Genomic DNA, 23,146 nt, shown 5'->3' on the forward strand with positions numbered 1-23,146 from the left:
TCAGGTAAATCGATGTCATACATATTGTTTTTTTATAAACATGTTTAATGGAAGACTGTCTAATCAAGTAGGTTCTTTTTTTTTTTTTCAGCTATTAACACAGTAGACAGCTGACGTTTATTTATTTGACAGTGGACGACTAAGAAGCAAAAATGTATTACCAAATTTGGATGAAGCATGTAACTGACATAACTTTTAATGGGATCAAATGAAATATATTTCTGATTGCATTAAGACACACACATACATTTTTAGACAAACAGACGCTGAACTGACGGCGGGAAGGTATTGCAGTGGAACTTGGGTGGTCAGTATTTTCCTATTTCCCGCCTTATATGAAGAGAAGAAGAAAAGTAATACACAGAGGCCTGATAGATTATTTCTTTTCAGTAGTGGTGAACAAGGTCAAACCAAAGGACAGCAGGCAAGACGCAGACACTGGCTCCCACAGTGAGAGGTGTGTAGTAGGAACAGTGAACTCCTGAGGGTATCCCACAGCCTTCTCACATGATGGCTCAGTCCTTTTTATTTTCAACAACTATGTAATTGAAATTTCATCATGATGAATAGTGCCTTGGGACTTAAAAAAAAATCCTAACAAAATCCTGGGTTCTGTATGGAAACATTTTTGTGCAATACAGTTATTAAATACTCACAAGGTAGCCTATGTTTTAATAATAAAGATCTTTGATACTAAAGTTTTTTATTTCTGCTAGCTTCTACTTAACCATTCTTTCAGAAGTTATTTTTATACATAGTTATTCAACACATTCTGTAAAATATAAGAACTAATGTAGATTCTCAAGGTCACACGCGGTGACAGATTACAGGGACACATTGACTCCTTGTTGCATATAAGAAACATGGCTGGCACATTTCAGTGATCCATGCAGAGTAGGCTCACACAAAAACCAAACCAAACCAAAATAATAAAAAACAATTAAACAACAGTCAGCCATGAAAACTTACACTGCCAGTCACCAACAGGCCTAACAGCAGAAACAGCAGCACTGACAGCTTCGTTAGAACCATGCTGGGCTCATTCAGTTCTGCTGAGATGGGCCAGAAAGACACCGGCAACCAGGAATTTTCCTGGCTCTCTACAGTGAGTTCAATCTAAACTCTCCTCACATGGCTTTTCCCTATACCGCAGGCATTTCAGGCTTCAAATAAAAACAATCGACCTTCACTGAAAAGCTGAAAATTGTCTCTTGTGAGTCTCTGGAAGCAGCTTGCTGTAGGGTTTTGAGGCAAATGCCAGGGCTCAAACAAACTGGGGAGCAGTCCGAGATGTAAACAATAATGTCACCATCTTGGACAAAAGCTCTGCACAAGAAATCCTATCCCGGTAAGGCCAACTTCTTGGCTTTTGAAGTCCATGTGTTTTATATTCTAGAAGTACCGCATATGTTTTTTTTTTCTATTATAGAGACTTATGGACTAGATAAAAGTTCATAGTGTTGCTTGAAAAAAACAAAAATAAAACCAAAAACACACAGCATGGAGAAGCCACTGAAAACCCAGCACGGTGTTTTGGGCTTGTCTTTGTTTCCGGTTCACATTTTACTTTTATGGTTGGCATACGGAAAACCAAACTGGGAAATCATAATGTTGGAGTACTTTAAGGGCATGCCGTCGTAGATGTTAACGAGCTTATTTATACAGTAGGATCTCTGCAGAAAGTGCTCTGCCCGGTGCCACATTCCAGAATACCCGTTGGTTTCTTTCTCCAAGTTGACCATGTTTATGGGTTTCACGAATATCCCTGAAGGCTTGCCAGTGTGCCTGGTGACGAGGAAATTCATAGCGATGTCGTCACAGTTCTGCATCTCGTCGATCAGCGCGTGGACGGCTGCAGGCTGCTTCTGGAAGAGTTCCAGGTATTTGCTGTTGAAGAAGGAGGCTCCGATGAGCACCATGGAGTACTGGTCGCCATTCCCGGGTCCCGGTGTCTGCAGCTCAAAGCCCCCGTAACTGTAGATCCCGGAGGAAGTAGAGACGTGCTTTCTAGGTACAAATCCTACGATCTGATCAGGAAATTGCTGCCAAATTGAGAAAGCAAAAACAAGGTCCTGGGCACTAATGAGTGTGTCATCGTCTACCATCAACACCGCGTTGGTCTCCACTTCAGGGAAGACCTGGAGTCGGTTTCTCATTTTGTTTGCTGTTTGTGGTTTGAAGATGACAGGGATCGGGTGAGGCCCTAGAGAATTCCACAACTCCTCTGGGCCCTTCTCTCCCACATTGTTCCACACCACGATCACCTTGTGCAGATTCGGTACCGCCTGATAATGATTTAGGAGTCTTAGTAAGAGGTCTGTTCTGTTGTATGTCTGCATGATGAGAGTGAATGAATCCAGGGCCGACTTGCTCGGGGATTTGATCTCCCTACGCAGAGTGAGCATCTTGTCTTCTTTGATGTTGGGGAGTAAGTTGGTCAAAGCCCCCGCTACCAGCAGCAACACAAGGATGACCACCAGGGAGAACCGGAGCACTCGGATCCCCATGACTCTTCCCGGAAGTTTGCAGATGTGGCAACCCATGTGATATTTAGTGCAGCAAAACTCACAGAAACATGATGAACACTCATGGTTGCCGGGCGCTGGGAGCAGGTGGAGGAGGACGGTTTTATCTCATCATATTATTAATTTTTTTACAACAGCATTCTTTATGACTTTAGTACTTCAGTGGAACAGGCTCTCTTGGTACTTTAAGTGTTTCTTTTGCAAAGCACTCAACGATCGCGTCCCACGTGACGGTTTCCGCAGGTGGGGGTGGACTCCCTTAGCGTTGACCTCGGGAAGCCATCCTCGCACATCCCGTGCAGTGGCGGCGCAGCACGTGGCCGCCTGGGCTTTTCAGTGAAGCTGCCTAAGGCACAGCGGGGATTTGAGGTCCTTTAGTGGGTTAATGCTGAAGGGGCAGGAGCGGGCTGCACTGCATCCGGGGACGATGTGATGGACGATCCGGGTGGGTGACAGCGGGCCCTGAACCAGTCAGCCACGTCTGCAGAGAGCCAGCAGGGGTATCTTTCGTGAGTTCAGGAGATAGGACCCCCAGCTCAGCTAGAGATCCCCAAGCTTTCAGCCCGGACTTTCCGCAGCCCCCAAGCCCCGTAAGCCCCGCCCCTGCCGGAGCCCCCGCCCCCGCCCCCCTAGGTTCTATTGTTAGCTAGAAGAACATGCTCTGCAATCCATAATTAGAAATCATAACACAGCATTGCCAACTCCAGTCCATTTGAATCTGCTCACCCAAGTGACTAACATAGAAGACCTTGAAAAGGGAGCACCATGATATGCTACATGGGTCAGTAAATTGCTTTAACTTTAATAATAGAAAGCTTTCATAAATTGATGAAATAGTTACATGAGCAAGTAGATTGTGCCATTGATCAAAGTCACAAATATTCTAAAAGTGATGAATGTTCTTTACCAGCTTTCCTCTCTAAAAACATTCTAATTTTACCAACCTAGGACAAAAAGTGTAAAAGGAGACACTAGTTAAAATTAAAGAAAAAAACCTACTGAAACTGATTTAAAATGTATAAATATTTATAACAAAGATCTAACTTTACTTTTATAAATTTTAATGGAAATGAATAGAAGAATACATTGTTTCAAAAAGAACAATGGTTAAATCTCATGACAGAGTTCTGTTTCTCACCACAGATGTGTGCGGGGAGTATATCGCATAAACAAAGCTAACTCAATGCAGCTGTTCCTTCCTTTTGTTTAAAAGCACTTGAATGTGCACAAAAATAGTTCTGTGTAAATAAAAAAAATTAATGCAATAAGGAACTTTAAGAGAAGGGGAAATGTGTTAAAAGATGCATTCATCTGTAACTAACAACAGATAATTTCAAGGAGATAGAGTGGAGGAAAGGAAGAGAGAGACATCTAAAAATTTAAAATCCAGCCAACTAAAAAGTGTTTAATATTACAATTTCTTTTTTATTGAAAATAGATTCTTCTCTCTTACAATACACCCAACTAGAGCATACCCTGTATCCACTCTTCTGGGCTCATTCCTCCCACCTCCCCTCTCCCCTAAATTCATTGTCCTCCCCCCTTTCTCTTCAGAAAGAGCTGGCCCTCAAGAGACATCAACCAAGTGTATACTTCCCCTCTTGAATTCTTGTGAACAAGATGAAGAAATGAAACAACGGGGTTTCTGATTTTATGATTCCTTCCTCCCTATGCATGTGAAGTTGAGAGAACAGGGCTGGGCTGCACAACACCGCCAGTGGTACTCTTAGCATCTCAGCACTATGGACAAAATAAAACTCAGTGGACGTGCCCCAGTTCCTGTGCTCTTCTTGAGTGAAGCCAGAAAAAAAAAATCTTTAGAAATTTTCACGGTGTTCACTCCATTTGCATGTTACAGGACTGGCTAGAATCAACTAAATACAGTATTATTCTAACCATAATTTTAATGTGCCTGGTTTATTCTCCAGTCACAGCAGATTTCTGCCTATTCATCAACTTCAAAAAAAAAAAAAAATGAAATACACCCAGACAAAAAGCAACTGAATCCAACCATCTTTCTAAACTCAAGGTATCTAAGCAATACATTCACAGTAGAACACATGAGCATGATCAAACTCCCAAATGGCCAGTCCCTTAAAGGAAACTGGGTCCTTCCCCACCCTCACCCCTTCCCGAAGCTATCAATTGTGGTAAGCTACATTTCAGCATTCTTATCACAATTTTTAAAATGAATCTTTCCAACTTGGAATATTTTGCTGTAATAATAAAAATAGACAAATACAAGTATGTACTTAAATATTATTTATTAAGTGTTCTTCTTGATTTTGTTTTCAAAATTCTTAAGAGTTCTCCTCAATGGCTTCCTGTCTAGGCTGTCACTTCTTTAGGGGTGGTGGATGGAGGTGGGGGGTGTCACAGAAGCCTTCTCTGATTTTCTTTCTCAACTGTGGGTCTGTAGTCATTGCTACCATGCAAAAGTAGCTTTCTTGCCCTTTACATTCAGTGGTGTCACAGATCATGTACTTTCACATAAATTCTGGTCACAACATAGACCCTGGACGTCCATACGGCCTCAGCATGTGCTACAGACCTCAGCATGGTCTCAGGTGGCAGTATAGACCATGGACAGCACAGGACATGGACCTTGGTGATAGCACAGGTCATCATCATCAACACCAATATGGTCACCGTCTGCAATCTGGCCCATGGACATCAAAATAGACCCAGGTGACAACACAGACCATGCACATTCACATGGACTTTGATTGTAATATGAGCCAAAGATATTGACAAGATTCCTAGCTGGATCAGGGCTACAAACCCCAACATGGCCCTTAGTAGTGGCAGTGACCAGCATCACCAACATGGACTCAAGTGGCACCACAAGCCATTCATAGCAACATGGCCCTAATGGGTATATTTGAATGAGTAAAGTATTTTCTCTGTAACTTGTTTTCACATTGCATAATCTTATAAAGATATTTATACACTTATTTAATTAGATGACTTTTACAAGTACATATGTTTTCTTTAATTCTTTTGGATATATATCAGTTTTTATTGATTTATGACTCTATTAATGTTCTATAACCATTGATGGACAGATAAAGATGAGTGGCCCTGTGAAAGAGATTGTATTTTTCTCTGAATAATAATTCATTTTGCCCGATAACAACTCTTACTTGGCTTCTGCTCAAAAGACTTTTGTATTATCTGTTCATTGCTTCTAATTTTTCATTATTGCTCACTACGGAATATCTTTGAGTCCTTTTTCTTATATGAGTGAAGATTTTCTAAGGTAAATTCTGAAAATTTGATATGCAAGTCAGGACTTAGATATTTTCACTTTCCGTGAATATTTCTTAATTTTTTTAAAGTAGAGAACAATTTTATATACAGAGGCATATTGATAGTTACAGTAGTTTACTGTTTAAAGAAAACATTGGGTTGTTTGGGCTTTTCATTCATATTCTCACCACTTTAATACCAAATCCAAAATCACAGAACTTTTAAAGAATGATTGTCATACATGTGATTTCCAACATTTCTCTTGAGAGAAAAATGAAATAGATATATGAAAAAATTGGGGAGAACTCAAAGCCATGAGAAATTCACCATCAGCAGAAAAATGTCAACAGTACCCTGAGAGCACTTACCGGTTTTCTGTTACTTACCTGTTGATGGGCAGATCAAGATGAGCATCTGTGAAAGAGACTAGATTTTTTTTTCTGAATAATAATTCATTTTTGTCCTATAACAACTCTTATTAGGCTTCTGGGTAAAGGTCTTGGAATTTTGTTTTTATAGAAAAGTGCTCATTTATAAATTCAGAAAATACGGCATTTTTATTATATTTAAAAGCAACGATGGTCAGCTTGCCAATATCTATAAATCATCTTACCATGTTATTCACCTTAGGAAAAAAAATCACTCCATTTTAGACATTATGGCCATGTGCCCTTATAAACTCTTTGATAGCTAAAGTGCTTAAATTCTTCAGAGTTTCATTTTACATGCTAATTTATGGGAAGCAGAGCTAGGCAGAATTATCACTTACAATGTGTCAGTCTTATACCTTGAAGACCAGAGAACGATGTGTGTAAACAGTGAAAACTCAGTTTCATTTTTTCTGCAATCATTCAGCTTTCAAAATATGTAAAGGCATACCACAAAGACAAAAAATATAATTTTATAATTCTTGGCATATTTTTCAAATATGTGTGCTCTATCCTGTTTATGAGATATTTTACATGGTTTTCTCTTGGTTTGGATGACATAATTTAAAGTTAGAAAATGTTTTCCCCAACTAGAGAAATACTCAGTTTCTCATGATAATTTAGAATATGGTAAGCAGTTTTACAATAATAACCTATCATTTGATTAATATTCAAACATATATATTTAATCCAATTCTTTTGATTTTATAAATCCATGAGTAGATAAATCACATAATACCATGTAGGATATGCCTCTCGGTTCAAAATCTTAATACACAAAGCTAATACTTGCTTTTATAGCAACATTTAATAATATTCTTTATCATTCATTAGTTTGAATAAATAATTGCCATAATAGACAAATTGTAGAAAATAAGCCTATACATTTAATAAATTCTCTTAATAGTCAATCAAAAGTAGTTTAGTATAAATTCATGATATGATAAATTCAATACTGGCCATCTAGAGAAAGAAGATGTCTTGCTAGCAAGTGCATTAAAAATGATTGCTCCATTTGCTTGGACTTTATACTAAGTATTGGTATGTTGCTGAATTATAAAATAGATTCCAGCAATTCCATATTTGCACATAATTACTTGTTTCTTGAAATTAATCAACATCTATTAAAATAGCCATCCATAAAATATATTAACTAAGCCTTTTATTACTTTCATAGAGAAGTGCAAATGAAACTAGTGGTTTTTTTCCCCATGCACTTTGACATGAAATCATTTGTCAAATACAAACTGTTAATTTATATTCCTGTGACAAATGCCTAAAGGATTATGCATATTAATCCATTTATCTGACTTGTTTGCCCATATGTTTTTTACCCTCATCCATAATGCACTTTGACAAGCAACCCTGTTTTGATTGGAGAAGGAAAACTACAGTTTGTAATAAGAGAAACAGATATAAATATTAATATTTCCTTTCACGGTGCTATGAAACCAGCGGACCCAGTACACTAACCATGATGACATGTATCTTCAAATCATGCTTACGTTTCCCTGGAGTGCAGAATATCACCAAACATTTTTGGAGTCTCTCCTGATCTTTTTCTGTTGGTAATGTGTATGTTGAGTTAAAGTACTCTCCAACAAAATATTGAAGTTACTTTTAAAGTGTGGTATCAGGTTATCTTTAATACCTGGTTCCCTTACAGAAGATGTAAATATATTCAGTAAGGCCAAGGTGAGTGCCTTCTAATTTTCAAAAACAAAACACAAGAAAAGATTGAAGATGAGTCAATATCTAGCACAGCATTTTAGAGTTGTTATCTCTCTTTTATATTCACAACTTATAGGTTTTTTTCCTAACAGACTTGGAAATCGTTTTTAGATATAATCAAAATACATTCATACAGACCTCTCAAGCAGTACTTTGACTAGTCAAAAAATAAATGTGAAATCCACCAATTGTATATGCTACCGTGAATACTCCGGAGAATAGAGAGAAATAGAGGTCATGGCCCTGGCACAAGAATATTTCTTTTTATTGAAAATTATCCCCTCTAGCAGGGTTAGGAGAACACTGAGGATTTTTTGTTCCATTTTGATTGAATCTGCACAACTGGAACATTCTGAGCTGATAGAAATTGCTCATAGTTCATATTATACTGAGCTGAACTTAAATGCATTGTTTGATTGCTATCCTATTACACTTAAAGTAGTAATTCTTATCCAATTATTGATTAATAATATAAGCCTCCTATTATATTTCTATAGACATTTTGTTTGTTTGTTTTTGAGACAGGGTTTCTCTGTATAGCCCTGGCTGTCCTGGAACTCACTTTGTAGACCATGCTGGCCTCAAAATCAGAAATCTGCCTGCCTCTTCCTCCTGAGTGCTGGGATTAAAGGCGTGTGCCACCACTGCCGGGCTTCTATAGACATTCTTAATGACCATTTAAAATAATGACATCTCACTCAGGATGATGCCCTCCAGGTCCATCCATTTGCCTAGGAATTTCATAAATTCATTCTTTTTAATAGCTGAGTTGTATTCCATTGTGTAAATGTACCACATTTTCTGTATCCATTCCTTTGTTGAGGGGCATCTGGTTTTTTTCCAGCTTCTGGCTATTATAAATAAGGCTGCTATGAACATAGTGGAGCATGTGTCCTTCTTACCGGTAGGAACAGCTTCTAGATATATGCCCAGGAGAGGTATTGTGGGATCCTCCAGTAGTACTATGTCCAATTTTCTGAGGAACCACCAGACTGATTTCCAGAGTGGTTGCACAAGCTTGCAATCCCACCAACAATGGAGGAGTGTTTCTCTTTCTCCACATCCTTGCCAGCATCTGCTGTCACCTGAGTTTTTGATCTTAGCAATTCTGACTGGTGTGAGGTGGAATCTCAGAGTTGTTTTGATTTGCATTTCCCTGATGATTAAGGATGTTGAATATTTTTTCAGGTGCTTCTCGGCCATTCGGTATTCCTCAGGTGAGAATTCTTTGTTTAGCTCTGAGTCCCATTTTTACTCATATGATATGTACTCACTGATAAGTGGATATTAGCCAAGAAACTTAGAATACCCAAGATATAAGATACAATTTGCAAAACACATGAAACTCAAGAAGAATGAAGACCAAAGTGTGGACACTTTGCCCCTTCGTAGAATTGGGAACAAAACACCCATGGAAGGAGTTACAGAGACAAAGTTTGGAGCTGAGATGAAAGGATGAACCATCTAGAGACTGCCATACCTGGGGATCCATCCCATAAAAGCCTCCAAACGCTGACACCATTGCATACACTAGCAAGATTTTGCTGAAAGGACCCTGTATATATAGCTGTCTCTTGTGAGGCTATGCTGGGGCCTAGCAAACACAGAAGTGGATGATCACAGTCAGCTGTTGGATGGACCACAGGGCCCCCAATGGAGGAGCTAGAGAAAGTACCCAAGGAGTTAAAGGGATCTGCAACCCTATAGGTGGAACAACAATATGAACTAACCAGTACCCCCAGAGCTTGTGTCTCTAGCTGCATATGTATCAGGAGATGGCCTAGTCTGCCATCATTGGAAAGAGAGGCCCATTGGTCTTGCAAACTTTATATGCCCCAGTACAGGGGAATACCAGGGCCAAGAAGTGGGAGTGGGTGGATAGGGAAGTTGGGGAGGAAGGGTATGGGGGACTTTTGGGATAGCATTGGAAATGTAAATGAAGAAAATACCTAATTAAAAAAATAATGACATCTACCTATCTTAGTTTATGTTGGACATGATTTCTGTTCTTTGTGTTTTCACAAGTTGGAGACTTGGAAGGTCTTTCTAACTAAGTGCATCTTACTAGCTTAAACCATCTTCATGCTGTTTTCTTCTGTACAGAGCATAACCTGGTATATTGCATAGTGGACAAATAACTGTGTTTATAGGATCTTATATACAATTTATAATGGCAGCACAACCAAAGCTTGTGAACATTCTCTGAGATGCACTTTTTGGGCCTAAGGATGTGCCTCCATTTTCCAGAGCAGTATCTCTTCAGGTTTCTTGGGGGAAGTAACAAATCTACCAACACTCAGGTAGATATTAATTTTTATTCTATTTTCATGTGTGCATTCCTTCCTCCAGGGGTACAATACTGACTTTACTTTTACTTTTTATTCTTACTGTTTGCTTTATTAAATTATTTTATTTACATTCCAAATGTCCCCCCTTCCCAGTCCCCCCTCTCAGAATTTTTCAACCTGTCTCTCCTCCTGTTTGCCTCTGAGAGGGTGCTCTCACACCCCACCCTCCCAGTGTCCGCCTTCCCTAGGCCATGATGTCCAGACAGGATTAGGTGAGTCCTGGGCATCTTTCATATCCCAGGTTCTGTGACTTTCTAGAGATTTCAGCCCCAACCCCACTCTTCTGCATATTTCCATTCTTTGTCCTGGCCCTCTGGGTTTCTTTACCGTCTCCCCTATACCTGATCATGCCCCTGATTATTTATTATGTTGTCTCATATATTATTGCCCAAACATTGCTTATTTAATCATCCAAAACTTAGAAGATAAACATTTGATAATATTTACTTAAGAAATATAAGTGTGTGTGTGTGTGTGTGCGTGTACTAAAGAAAAATTATTTTCACTTAAAAATGAACCAAATTCAACACTAGAAATCTAAAGTTGGAAGGTAACAAAAGTTAAAGACTTGTGTAGGGTACAGAGTGAATTCAAATTTGGCTTTGGCTATTTAGTGAGAATTCTTTTTAAAGATAGTTCAAGGCTAGCCTGGAAAATAAATGATTCCTTATCAAAACAAAACCGAAAAGAAGAGTTGAGATGGAGCTCAGTGGTAGAATTCTTGCATACCTTGTGCACAACTGTCAATAATAAAATCAAATCAAAGGTGATAAAGTACATTCAAAGATTGTTAACTAGTAATACAGACAGGGACTCCAGACGTCCCATTTTCAGTTTTAGTGCTTAAATAATTTATGGTCTTATCAGTCACATTTTATATTATGAGGATGAGAAACGTTAAATTTTAATAAAAGCAATTTAAAGGAATCTTATATATTTTCTGTAAAATTCAAGTTCTGTAAATGATAAACTATTCTTCTAACAACGGATCCATATATAATATCAGTTTTCTTATATTATTTACTGATTTTGTTCAACTTATCTAACACTGTTGTTACAAATTCTTGTATCTCAGACTTGCATTCCTTTCTAGTAAAGATGCTTTCTTCCACTCATCTATATTATGACATCTGGTTACTTTTAATTTGATTTCTTTTTCCTTTCAGTGTCATATCCTGTATATTTCAATATAATTCATTATTATATTCTGCAGAACAATACATTGTGGGTTTTTTATGATTGACAATGCTATTAGTGGCTAATTTTGTATTCTAGAGAGCTAAAGGCCCATACTTTAGTTTGAGTTTGAATATTGTTTATGTTTTTCTTTTTAATGTGCTTTAATTTGTTCACATTATCTAAATAATTTTGTTCTATCCCTCTCCTTTCTCCTCCCTCCTTCTCCTTCCCTCTGTATCTTTCTCTGTCTCCCTCTCTCCTCTCTTTCTTTTGTTCTTTTGAGGCATAGGCCCAGAATTGGCTATGTAGATCGGGCAGCCTCAAAATCACAGAGATCTACTTTCTTTGCCTCCCTAGTGCTGGGATTAAAGGGGTATGCTACAACCCCCAACATGCACTTTCTGCTTCCTGTGTTGTTTCTTCTCCTCCTCCTCCTCCTTCTTCTTCCTCCTCCTCCTCCTTCTTCTTCCTCCTTTTTCTTCTTCTCCTTCTCCTTCTCCTTCTCCTTACTGTTTCTTCCTTACAGTAGCAAGGAAGTGTGAGGGCTCATCCACAGATTTAATCTGACTGATACGCAAACCCGAAACAGGCAAAAATCTGGAGCTATTAGTAGTTCCAGAAACTTAGCTTTGGAGGCAGAGCATCGTCAATATTTCTGCTTTCAATATATAGTGTCCTGGAACTAGGAATATTAGCATTTTGTTGTTTTTTTTCTCATGTTCTTGATGTTAAAACTTAAAACAAATATTAGAGAAAATAAATTAAGAAATAGAAGTAGAGAAAGGTAGAGGGTGTAGGCTACACAGTTTAACATAAGATGCAGTCTTTGGCTTCTTGGAATTGAGTCATCTTACAACTAATGTGTTTCATATCTATTTTTACGATATCTCTGTTAACTAATTTCCTGTTGCTTCTTTTGGTAGTTTTTTTTTAAATTTGTTTATGTGACCTTTCTGAGACATTTAGTGTTTAAAAATATCCTTTTCAGAAAAGGTTACAATTTCTCCTCACCCCATTTGAAATCTAATGTGAGAAAAAAGATTTGAAAACTTTAAACAATCTGTTCAATATTCTGTTGGCTTTCTAGGAATTAGCAAGTTGTTTTATTTTTAATTTTTTTTGCTATGCTTCAGATTTGTCTGAAATATTGGTGGCATATGTCAAGAATTTACTTACAGCTATGATTGAATATTAATTGCCTTCTTCCTAAGGAATTAACTCTACTACAAAAAATATATATAGCTAAGTACAAAGGTGATGATATTGGGTAAAGCTCAGTGCCATACTTGTAGGGAAAGAGGTGGTAGTCAAGGACTCTCAAACATATGTGACAGGTTTATGTAGGCAGACTGAAGTTTCAAGCAGATAGGCAGAATTATTGGTATTTGATTTTTCAAAATCCTGTGATGAAAGATCTGATAAAATTCTAACCACTGAAAACTGTCAGTCTAAAGTGAATTAGGGCATATATAGCAGCAATATTTTCTGTATCCATTCCTCTGTTGAGGGACATCTGGGTTCTTTCCAGCTTCTGGCTATTATAAATAGGGCTGTTATGAACATAGTGGAGCATGTGTCCTTCTTACTGGTTGGGACATCTTCTGGATATATGCCCAGAAGAGGTATTGCTGGATCCTCCGGTAGTACTATGTCCAATTTTCTGAGGAACCGCCAGACTGATTTCCAGAGTGGTTGTACAAGCTTGCAATCCCACCAACAATGGAGGAGTGTTCCTCTTTCTCCACATCCCCGCCAGCATCTGCTGTCACCTGAATTTTTGATCTTAGCCATTCTGACTGGTATGAGGTGGAATCTCAGGGTTGTTTTGATTTGCATTTCCCTGATGATTAAGGATGTTGAACATTTTTTCAGGTGCTTCTCTGCCATTTGGTATTCTTCAGGTGAGAATTCTTTGTTCAATTCTGAGCCCCATTTTTTAATGGGGTTATTTGACTTTCTGGAGTCCACCTTCTTGAGTTCCTTATATATATTGGATATTAGACCCTTATCTGATTTAGGATAGGTAAAGATCCTTTCCCAATCTGTTGGTGGTTTTTTTGTCTTATTGATGGTGTCTTTTGCCTTGCAGAAGCTTTGCAGTTTCATGAGGTCCCACTTGTCAATTCTCGATCTTACAGCACAAGCCATTGCTGTTCTATTCAAGAATTTTTTCCCTGTGCCCATATCTTCAAGGCTTTTCCCCACTTTCTCCTCTATAAGTTTCAGTGTCTCTGGTTTTATGTGAAGTTCCTTGATCCCCTTAGACTTGACCTTAGTACAAGGAGATAGGAATGGATCGATTCGCATTCTTCTACATGATAACAACCAGTTGTGCCAGCACCATTTGTTGAAAATGCTGTCTTTCTTCCACTGGATGTTTTTAGCTCCCTTGTCGAAGATCAAGTGACCGTAGGTGTGTGGGTTCATTTCTGGGTCTTCAATTCTATTCCATTGGTCTATTTGTCTGTCACTATACCAGTACCATGCAGTTTTTATCACAATTGCTCTGTAGTAAAGCTTTAGGTCTGGCATGGTGATTCCACCGGAGGTTCTTTTATCCTTGAGAAGAGTTTTTGCTATCCTAGGTTTTTTGTTATTCCAGATGAATTTGCAGATTGCACTTTCTAATTCGTTGAAGAATTGAGTTGGAATTTTGATGGGGATTGCATTGAATCTGTAGATTGCTTTTGGCAAGATAGCCATTTTTAAAATGTTGATCCTGCCAATCCATGAGCATGGAAGATCTTTCCATCTTCTGAGATCTTCTAGAATTTCTTTCTTCAGAGACTTGAAGTTCTTATTATACAGATCTTTCACTTCCTTATTTAGAGTCACGCCAAGATATTTTATATTATTTGTGACTATTGAGAAGGGTGTTGTTTCCCTAATTTCTTTCTCAGCCTGTTTATTCTTTGTGTAGAGAAAGGCCATTGATTTGTTTGAGTTAATTTTATATCCAGCTACTTCACCGAAGCTGTTTATCAGGTTTAGGAGTTCTCTGGTGGAATTTTTAGGGTCACTTATATATACTATCATATCATCTGCAAAAAGTGATATTTTGACTTCATCTTTTCCAATTTGTATCCCTTTGATCTCCTTTTGTCGTCGAATTGCTCTGGCTAGGACTTCAAGTACTATGTTGAATAGGTATGGAGAAAGTGGACAGCCTTGTCTAGTCCCTGATTTTAGAGGGATTGCTTCAAGCTTCTCACCATTTACTTTGATGTTGGCTACTGGTTTGCTGTAGATTGCTTTTATCATGTTTAGGTATGGGCCTTGAATTCCTGATCTTTCCAAGACTTTTATCATGAATGGGTGTTGGATCTTGTCAAATGCTTTTTCTGCATCTAACGAGATGACCATGTGGTTTTTGTCTTTGAGTTTGTTTATATACTGGATTACGTTGATGGATTTCCGTATATTGAACCATCCCTGCATCCCTGGGATGAAACCTACTTGGTCAGGATGGATGATTGTTTTGATGTGTTCTTGGATTCGGTTAGCAAGAACTTTATTGAGTATTTTTCCATGGTTTAAGGAAGTAAGCAGGAAACTTATGGGGAGGAAATCACATAAGTATGGCACGCATAGTCTTATAAGCCTCCCCAGGAGATGTGGAGGACCCATTCATTATGGTTTGCATGTTGTTCTAACCCTAAGTTAGGTAACAACCTAGAGAGAAATAATCCATTGGGATAGCTTTAAACAGTAGAAAAATAGCTCAGTGACACACAGAAAAGTGAGCAAAGGTCATGTCTCCCATGATTCATGGCTCAGATATTAACTTGGGGCTGAAGACAAGGGCCACCTCTTAGAAGGCTGCTTGATGAAAGAAAGACACCCCACCATTAGTACTGTGGATCTGAATGTGATGAACAAAGACTGTGAAGCTGCTGCCTTTCTCACTGGCTCAGAGTCAGGAAGATGCCCAAAGGGCCAGATCAATAATGAAAGACCATCCTTATGACATGCTTCTCCTTCACTGTTTCTGAGTGAGGGCCAATGCAAAATTTCCAGTAATTCCAGGAAAGAAGAATTAAATATACTCAAAAAAGTGGTGATTTGTCAGTGAATAAATTTATGAGTTCTTTTGGTTTGGGGGTACATAATTTATTATTAGAATACTTTATAATTATTTTATTTTCCAGTTAATTTATTCACAAAATAAGATAACATGTACACATACTGTCTCTCCTAGACAAGTTCAAACATACACGATACTAATATATAATCTTATTTTCAGTTTCCTTTTACATCCACTATCCTCATATAAATATTGATTCATTTGAATTAACCTTATGAAGATGGAGAATATTTTTCATGGTAATATGATTATTATATTTCTTAATTTGAAAAGGCAAAATGGATTCTTATAAGTTGATTTTTTTTTTTACTTTGGCATCTCAGCTTGTAGGTAAAAGGACAGATTTGTATCTATACTCCTACCTTTAACCATCAATCATCATACAATGTTCTCTCTTATCTATCATCTAGTGACATTAACCTATTTTGCTTTAAAATATACAAAACATTCTATTGTCATGCTGAAATGTCCAAGAAGATGTAAAACATCACAAACAGCAACTAAAAAAAAGCAGGAAAAACCTAATAACTCAGTGTCAACATCTCCAAATTCTTCATTTAAGATCAATTTAATTTTTAATAAAAAGTATTTTAATCAAATTTTTATCCTCCAACTTCTCCCAGATTCTCTCCACCTCCTTATCAACCCTACTTTGTGTACTTTCCCTCCTATCAAACAAACCAACCAATAAAATTAGAAAATAAAACTTATAAGGGACGCACATACTAAGTAAAAGAAAGTGAATAAGACAAAAAAAAAAGTGCACCAAAAATGGAGTCCATGTGTTATAGATAAGTACCCCTGTCTATATGACCTGCTCTGGAGTGCAGTTGCATTGGAGAGAACTGATGTTTCCCAGTCCCTATAGGTATTAATTATAAATAGCTATTCAATTGGGGTGAGACTTAGATTCACATCCCCTTCTTAGGGCTAAAGTTTTACCTGGTTTGAACTAGTGTAGGTAAAAATATGTGTCTAAATTTTTAATAGTGCCACTTTATCCAAAAGAACAGAGGGCAAAATGACAATCCATTGCTACACGGAAACCCTTCTGAAATATTCAAAGAACAGATAATAACATTGTGCTTGTTTCATTTATTAATGTGACTTACAAAATTCTTCTTGAACACACACACACATACACACACACACACACACACACACACACACAATTAGGTTAGGTAACAAACAGCCTGTGTTGCGTGATCTCATTTCAATTGTACCTATAAGATACTGCCCATTCATTCATCTAACTGTAATTTATGTTTAAAATGGCTCAGCTAGAATTCAATTTCTGTCACTTTTTTGCACCATTTTATTTTTTTCTTCTGTGATTGAAAGCATTAAACAAAATAAAGCTATCTTCAGATTTGCTAGAAGAAACATGAGGCTACAGGATAAAAACCAATATATTTTTACCGAGTTTTTAAATAATTACTCTTATTCATTGTTCTTTACACAATTCTCTTTGATCTCTCTTTGAAAATGACAGAGATGGTTTGCAATGTTTTCTAGAAAGTCAATATCAACAATTCCTGCTTAGAAATAAAATGTACACCCACTGATCATTGGGAATGGGCTTTGTAATATATTCAATTTTATGAATAATTGAAAACTTCCACTTCTCGTTTCCCTTCAGAGCTTGTTTTTTGCATAGACTCAGAGATGACCTTCATTTACTTCCCATGAATCTCCAGGCGTTTTGCTTTTAAAATGTATGTCTCCCTTCTCCTCTATATAACCTCTTACAAGCTGAACATTATGACACATTTAAAGCCCAGATAAAGCCCAATTGTATGATTTATTTCAGGTCCGTTCACAAGCTTTCCTGCAGCCAGCCAAAGTCAAGGATTAGCAGTTCTGATCCTCAGCTAATGAACACAGAACATGGACTAATTCCTACAGCAGTTCTGCAGGATCTGCTAGAATTTACTGCAACAAAATTCTTGTATAATTATGCTCTTTTTCTAGCATTATTCTTTTCTGGAGTTCTTCAGTATAATCCCAGGGAAGGTAAAAACATCTTGTTGAGAAGAAGTAAAATGTAAATATGCTCTTTGGTGTAGGACAACATTTGATTCACATTCACTCATCTCTAAAGTTGCAGGATTACTCCTATCATGTTTAAGGTATTTTATCAGTATATAAATTATAACTGTCATCTCATTCATAGTCTAAAGCTTGCAATTTTCCCATGGCTTATTTTGAAATGCTTTTACAATTTTGACATTCCTTATAATACTTTATTCATTGTTCAAATCTCTATTTACTATTCATCACAACGCAAAGAATTGTTTAAAGCCTGATACTTCATATGGGGTAGAAAACATTTGATTAAATTATCTATAAATTGTAATTATTGTGCATTTTACTGCAGTTTTTCAATTAAATAAATACATTTCACTACAATACAACTATAAATATTTGGTTTTGTTACATTATATCACAACACCAACAAGGTGCATGATAATCCTATATTTCAGGTAACATCAGTGTAATTATTTTCTGTAGTAACTAAAGTAACAAGATGAATTCAATTTCAAAGTAAATAATGTTAGAATATAGATTAAAGGTAATCTCTGATATGGATGAAGAGTTCCACTGTAGTTTTAAAAGGAGCTAAAAGAAAGAAAGAACGAAAGAACAAATGAGGGAAGGAAGGGAGGGAGGGCGGAGGGAGGGGGAGGGAGGAACAGAGAAAGAAATAATTTTGAACCTAACCCAATTGTTATCATAAACCTTAAATAAAAGAGCACAGTAGCTAATGCAGTGGTGTTGTAGAAACTATTTTCAAATACTGGCACATTCCCATACTACTGCTGGGCTTCAGCGGGCCACATGTCTCCAGCCTAGTGATCTTAGCTCAGCGGTCTCTCTGGGCCAGAGCTCCCAAGTTCCCCTGGCAGATCACTGCCACACCAGCCCCACACAATGACCATCCACCCTGTGGTCAGCTGCCATAACACCCTGGTAGAAACAAAACTCTAGAAGATTATAATTAACAATTCAGATTTATATATCATTAAATTCTCAATTCACAAGATGCCAATACAAAAATTTCAGAACCAATTGATAATGAGAAAAGCTGCCCACCTAGATTAGACAAATTATCCCAATTATTCTATCCTTTATGATATCATAACTACATGTGGCTATTAAAACCATGTTGGATCTGGCTCTTCTTCCTATCTGTCTGTTCCATCGTGGCTTCTCTCTCTAGCTCTGCCTCCCCTTTCCATGTCCAATCACAGGCCTCCTGCAGCACTAATATTTTAGTGTATTGGACAGGGAAACTCCTGTCACACAATGGAAAACATGTCTTCCGACAAACAGAAAAAATTTTAAAAATCATTTCTCCAACTGCAGTTAAACATGTGTATATTACATATTTTTAAATTAATAATCAATTGCTCCTCTCTTGTGTCTTGTCTGTTGATATTGCTTGCACCATACTCATCCCTACAGTTTCTGAAACTGAGTGTATGAATTTCCTCAAATTATTTTCCACATTTCAAATTTATATATCCTGCTTTTGCAAAACATGCTAAATTATTTCATGTCACTGCAGTAGGATTTTGCAATTTGCTTCTAAAACTTTATTCCTCAAACCTCCTTTTAGTTTGCTGTGAAATGTTTATATTTAGTAAATAAAAGTTAAAAGATTTGCACTCTGTTTGCTGTATTCCAGTCTATATACTGCAGATCAAAAGGAGCAGTTATCACTTATACTTCAATAAAACTTCTTAGAGCTTTCGTCAACACAGCATTGAAATATTAAACAAAACATTTTTCAAGTGTAAGTTTTAGTCAGGTAACTCTTGTGAGGAATTATGTAACAGGAGAAAGTTTTCCAGGAAAGAATGATGTTGGTATTTTTCAGTCGTGTCAGCTTTCAGTGAAGGGTAAGACCTTATATCATGGAAGTCGAGCAGCAGAGAGACAATGCCCACACTCTATCGTCTTCCTACTTTCCCTTTCTAACCTTTTCATTCTATATTGGCCACCAACCTATGAAATGGTACAGCAACTGATTAATGCCACACTCCTTAACTGATTCCCTGGAAATGTCATTGTGTAAATGACATGGCTGGACAGGAGAACTTTTAGAAACGAGGTGCTCATGTCTTTGATATCAAAGTATATAAGTGTACCCCAAGGTTAGTGTTTCCCCAGAAGTCCCATATTAGAAAAAGGTAATAGCTGGAAGAAACCCTGGTATCATTCAAAAGAAGAGTTGTGAGGAGCCGCCCTTGCAATTGCCTCTACAAGATGCGCTGATATCCAGTGTTCTAACTAGTAAACAAGTAGTCTGTGCATGTGCTGGGGTATTTTTCCATGCCTTGTGCCCTGCCTGTCCTGTGGCGTCATCTGGGCTAATGGTGAGCAGCTAATCAGGAGCTGACGCGTCTCCAACCGCTCTTTGTGGGTTATAAAAGAACTGAGTTTCCTGTATTCGAGGTCTTCCTGATAAGTAATCAATAAAGCTTTGCCATAGAAGGATCTGGTTGTCTGAGTATGTTTTGCTGGCAAAACGTTACAAGGACAAAGAGTTTGTCTTCTTCTTTTTTTTTTTTTTAACAGAATGTCAATTGTTCAATTTTACCAAAGAAGACTCTTAAGCAATATGCAGGGGTGGAAGTCTGCTAGCTCCAAGACTCAGAGTAAGTACCCAGCTGACCTTCCTTTTCAGCAAGTTCCTAGCCTTCTCCATGGCATCTCAAAACCCCATCAAACTGAATGTTTTTTTCTTTCTTTCTTTCTTCCTTCCTTCCTTCCTTCCTTCCTTCCTTCCTTCCTTCCTTCCTTCCTTCCTTCCTTCCTTTCTTTCTTTTTTTCTTTCTTTCTTTCTTTCTCAGCCAGTAATGCTTTTTTCAATTTTTTATTAGATATTTATTTCTTCATTTACATTTCAAATGCTATCCTGAAAGTCCCCTATATACTCTCCACTTCCTGTGCAACTCTCTATTCATCCTCCTGATTTCAATGGCGTTAGTCTGTGTTTATTCCCTGTCAACTTGTTGCTTGCTCTACTTCTTGACCCATGGTTGACTATATGTAATCCTGTTTACAATAATCAGAAAGCACTTAGATTAAAAGTGTGTGCTCCCGCTGAGCCACCCCAGAAACATAAATAGGTTTTTCTAGTAAATAACACAATCTCTGGGTTCACAGTGTGATCAAATATCCTGCAACAAGCTTGCAACCAAAAAGGAGATTTCATACTCTCTTTAAGAGCTACTGGACTTACTGGCAAAGACAATGAAGGTCCATAATTAGTGGGACTAGCCGGGTGTGGTAGTGCATGCCTTTAATCCCAGCACTCAGGAGGCAGAGGCAGGCAGATTTCTGAGTTCGAGAACAGTCTGGTCTACAAAGTGAGTTCTAGGATAGCCAGGGCTATACAGAGTAACCCTGTCTCAAAAAACAAACAACAACAACAACAAAAAAAAATTAGTGTGACTACATGTTGATGAGGACACTTAGTTATATACAACTTCACACTAACAGACAAACAGAGACACACACATGAACTCACACACTCTCACCCCTGTCAGATATATACTCTGATACACACACATATTCACACACACACACTCATGCACTGAAACACACTCTCACATGTTTACATATACACAATAATCTCTCTCTCTCTCTCTCTCTCTCTCTCTCTCTAATACACACACACACACACATACACACATACAAACACACACATACACACACATATAGATACCCAATACCTGCCAACACTCATTTGCAACTTATACCTCATGTCTGGATCAAAAAGATGAATTTGTCCATGTGGGAGGGAGGTCACTGGAGCCTTTTATTTCTTCTATTTTTAAAAGTGGATACATCTAATATATCTCCTTTTTCTGCTATTCACTTATCCATTTAATTGATGCACTAAGAAGCTACATCCAGAGAACCAAATAACCCTATTAAAAATGGGATGCAGACTTTAAAAAAAAAAACAATTAGCAATGGGGGAATATAGAATGGCTGAGAAACACTTAAGAAATACTCAACATCTTCAGTCATCAGAGAAATGCAAATCAAACAATGTGAGATTCTACCTCACATCAGTCAGAATGGCTAAGATCAAAAACTCAGCCAACAGCAGATGCTGGTGAGGATGTGGAGAAAGAGGGACACTCCTCCATCGTTGGTGGGATTGCAAGCTTGTTAAACCACTCTGGAAATCAGTATAGTGGTTCCTCAGAAAATTGGACATAGTACTACCTGAGGACCCAGCAATACCACTCCTGGGCATATACCCAGAAGATGCTCCAACATGTATTAAGGACACATGCTCCACTATGTTCATAGCAGCCTTATTTATAATAACCAGAAGCTGGAAAAAAACAAGATGTCCCTCAAGAGAGGAGTGGATACAGAGAATGTGGTACATTTACATAATAGAATGCTACTCAGCCATTACAAACAACGAATTCATGAAATTCTTAGGCAAATGGATAAAACTAGAAATTATCATCCTGAGTGAGGTGACCAAATCACAAAAGAAGATACATGGTATATACTCACTGATAAGTGGATATTATCCCAGAAGCTCAGAATACCCAAGATATAATTCACAGACCACATGAAGCTCATGAAGGAAGACCAAAGTGTGGATACTTCAGTCCTTCTTAGAAGGGGGAACAAAATACCCATGGGAGGAGATACAGAGATAAAGTATGGAACAAAGACTGAAGGAAAGACCATCCTGTGACTGCCCCATCTGGGGTTCTATCCCATATCCAATCACCAAACCCAGACACTATTGTGGATGCCAACAAGTGCTTGCTGATAGGAGCCTAATATAGCTGTTTCCTGAGAGGCCCTGCCAGTGCCTGACATATTCAGAGGTGGATGCTCTCAGTCAACCATTAGACCGAACACAAGGTCCCCAATGGAGGATCTAGAGAAAGGATGAAAGGAGCTGAAGGTGCTTGTAGCCATATTGGAGAAACAACAATATGAACCGACCAGTACCCCCAGAGCTCTCAGGGACTAAACCACTGATCAAAGAGAACACATGGTGGGACTCATGGCTCCAGCTGCATATGTAGCAGAGGATGGCCTTTTTGTACACCAATGGAACGAGAGGCCCTTGGACTTGAGAAGGCTCAATGCCCCAATGGAGGGGAAATCCCAAGACAGGGAAGCAGGAGTGGGTGGGTTAGTGAGCAGGGGGAGGGGGGATGGGATAGGAGGTTTTTGGAGGCCAAACCAGGAAAGCGGATAACATTTGAAAAGTAAATAAAGAAAATATCTAATAAAAAAGATTAATCACCGAATCAATATTCAATAAGAATTGATGGCTGACTATATGTATGTGTATATATATACACACACATACATACATACACACACACACACACACATACACACACACACATATATATATATATATATATATATATATATATATATATATATATCAAACCTCAGGTATATATTTAAATATAACATATATACATATAACATAACATATAACATATAACACACAAACACACACACACACACATATAATATATATCAACATCTGTATTTCCAGGATGCCTGGGACTAGTATCGCATCATAAAATCTACAGTATC

The 23,146-nt window shown here is 37.8% G+C and overlaps 1 pseudogene; it reads right to left on the minus strand.

The window, feature by feature from the left end:
* Positions 1–356: 356 nt before the first annotated feature.
* LOC110306109 (exostosin-like 2 pseudogene) lies at positions 357–2,536 on the minus strand (annotated as a pseudogene).
* Between the last annotated feature and the right edge of the window lie 20,610 nt (positions 2,537–23,146).

Source organism: Mus caroli, unplaced genomic scaffold, assembly GCF_978045245.1.
Source record: "Mus caroli unplaced genomic scaffold, Mus_caroli_1 scaffold_2, whole genome shotgun sequence".
Classification (NCBI taxonomy): domain Eukaryota; kingdom Metazoa; phylum Chordata; class Mammalia; order Rodentia; family Muridae; genus Mus; species Mus caroli.